General features: G+C 38.5%; 1 long non-coding RNA gene across 1 annotated transcript in view; it reads left to right on the top strand.

Moving 5' to 3' along the window:
* The first annotated feature begins 213 nt into the window (after positions 1–213).
* LOC115305375 overlaps positions 214–2,974 on the top strand; it is a 43,108-nt gene continuing 40,347 nt past the window's right edge. Inside the window, exon 1 of the long non-coding RNA XR_003914755.1 lies at positions 214–365. This is a non-coding gene — a long non-coding RNA (uncharacterized LOC115305375). The remainder of the gene's footprint in view (positions 366–2,974) is intronic.

Below are 2,974 nucleotides of genomic sequence, written 5' to 3'. Positions count from 1 at the left end.
TTTATTATCACAATTAAACAGACATATGCATTAACATAAACAATTCAGTATATTTTATGCCATTTATGTTGTTATGGACCAAAATATGACCCCCCGAACCAATTAATATGTTGAAGCCCTAGCCCCCAACTATTTAGAGACAAGGGAATTTAAGGAGACAGTTAAGGTTAAATGAGGGTGAGGTCATAATCCAACAGGCCTGGTGGCCACAGGTAAACAGGAAAATACACCAGGAGTGCTTGTGCTCAGAGGAAAGGCTGTGTGAAGACAGAGCAAGAAGGTACTGTCTGCAAGTCAAAAAGAGAACTCTCACCAGAAACCAACCCAGTTGGCAGCTTGATCTGGGACATCCAGTTTCCAGAAGTGTAAGAAAATTAATTTCTGTTTTTTAAGTCTCCCAATCTGTGGTATTTTGTTATGACAGCCCTCTCAGACTAGTATATATGCTAATGCCAATTTACTTTTTTTTAAAGTTTATTTTCTTTTGAGAGAGAAACACGCATGTGAGTGGGGGAGAGGCAGAGAGGGAGGGGCGAGGCGGGGGGGGGTGGTGGAATACCAAGCAGGTTCTGCACTGTTAGTGCACAGAGCCCTACATGGGGCTCAAACCCACAAATCATGAGATCATGGCCTGAGCCCAAATCAAGAGTAAGATGCTTAACCAACTGAACCACCCAAGTGCCCTGCCAATTTCTTTTAAATATGGAATTCCATAAATGGCAAAAGTGACTCAACTAGCACTGCTATGGTGCCTTACTTTTCTTGAGGTAATAAATATGGTGAAATATTATGAGTTATGGATGTACCAAAACTAGGTTCTAACTATAGGAACAGATATGGCTGGGCTGAGTAAAATGATTGAATGTTACCAGTAAGTCTTATTGTTGGTCATTTTATTCAATAATTGTCAACTGCAATAATGGACTGAGTGCAGAAATACTTTATTTTCATTTCAATATAAAACTATGCTTGTAGATTAATGTGTCCTTGTGGGCTTGGATCCAATAACAAATCTCTGTCAGACAAACTTTCAGAAACAGACTTAACAATTTTTTCAAACTCTAAGTTTATAACTGACCAATTTTGACAGGACAGGTCACAGAAATGGCCAATTTGGTCATACAAATCTCTTTAGGGGCTTCAGCTCAAAACACTTTATATTGATTCCTAGGTAAGTAATATAGTGATTTGAAGGGTCTTTTCTCATCTGATTCTCTCAGCTCACTTATTTTATATTTTTCTCATGCAAGTTTTCATTAATTTCTTATTGTTCCTCCCTGGCCAATTCGCTGTCCCCTAAATTTAGCAAATACTTTCTCTGGTCACCTTCTACCTATATGCTGAATTCACTCTTTTACTCTTCGATAACTGTGTCTTTTCTATCATTTATGGTGCATTTCTCTCCATTGGTTCTCCTCTTAAATAATCTCATCTCCCCAATATATCATTTCCCCAATAGTCTGACTGGAACTCACTGTGAATTTCATTTTCTGTCCAATTTCTCTTCTGCTTTTGTGTTTAAATTTATTGATTACATAGACTTTATTTACCTGTGGTACAGCTATATTTTCCACCCTTTCTACTTAATATATGCTATTGTAAGAACACGAGTCTGAACCTAGCAGATGCCATGACAGGCTTTGTTTCCCCTCTAAACTAGAAGGCCTAAGGTCAGTCGCTCCGGAACCATTTGGCCATTTGGCAGTCATACATTGCCCGGGGGTATCCTATCAGGAAAGCCCCCCTACCTCACCCCACATTCCTAAGGGTGAGTCCTGCAGATGGGAACTTTAGATAAGCCCCTGTTACCTAGTGTTAAAGTTAACCCTATAGTCACCAAACAGGACCCTGAACTCGCTCTGTAATTGGTTAATTTCAAAGATACCCTAAATGTAATTGGGTCCCGCCAAAAGTAACAAACGCTCTGAACAGTGTGTATGGTTAGAGCTGCTGCCAATACTGTTGTACCATTATGATTGGGTCACTATACCTATGTCACAATCTCCTGTCACTCCCCCTTCCCAAACTCAAAAAAGTCCTACCCAGCCTTTGTTCGGGGCTCGCTCACTCTCAGCATGGATCCACCACGCCTGTAAAGTCTGTGAGCCCGAGTTTAGGCTGGCTGGGCCTAAATTCGTAATAAAGCCCTTTGCTTTTGCATGCGTGCTTTGGCCTCCCTGGCGGTCTCTGGTTTCTGGGGGCGATAAAGAAATCTTGGGTATAACACTATCAAAATACCTTATCATAGAAAGTCACAATTTCTATTAAGTATTCTCAAGTGTATCATCTCTATTAGTTTGAAATCAGAGGGGTTTTTTTTATAATGGCTTACATTGTGATTAAGATATGTTCCAAATAGTGGCTACCATTTATTAATTTACTGTTCATATAAATAGGTAAATAAAGCAAATGCCAGTCTCATCAAAGTCATAGTTACTTTGGAGACATACTGGCAACACAAAAAGTATGTTAGATACAGATTGGATAAAATAAATACATATGGTATTTTATGGCATGGTCATTGTGATGGTTGATTTTATGTGTTGATTTGGCTACACTATATATAGTACCCAGTTATTTAATGAAACACTAATCTAGGCATTGCTGTGAAGGTGTTTTGTAGATGTGATTATCATGTACAGTCTTTTAGCCTTATGTATGTGGCTTTGGAAGTGAGTAATGAGTAGAACTGTGAAGATACTCGATGCACATGATAGAAAAAACCTATATTGTCTTGAAGAGAAATATGAATGTTAAAGGTGATTCTGTTGAAGACTCTGAAGGAAGTGAAATGATGATAGAGAAAGCTTCTATTGTCCTGGAGAGCACGTATATTGTCATGAACAGAATGTTGATGGAAATAAGAATTTAAAGGAAATAAGAAGGAATTGTATATCATGTTATTAAACAATGGAGGGAAGGTGATTCTTGTTATAATGTGGCAAAAATCCTGCCTTAATTGTGTTCTGTTGTG

Source organism: Suricata suricatta, chromosome 2 (assembly GCF_006229205.1).
Source record: "Suricata suricatta isolate VVHF042 chromosome 2, meerkat_22Aug2017_6uvM2_HiC, whole genome shotgun sequence".
Taxonomy (NCBI): Eukaryota; Metazoa; Chordata; class Mammalia; order Carnivora; family Herpestidae; genus Suricata; species Suricata suricatta.
Note: the sequence above shows the minus strand (reverse complement) of the source record. Positions and strands in the feature narration are given on the sequence as shown.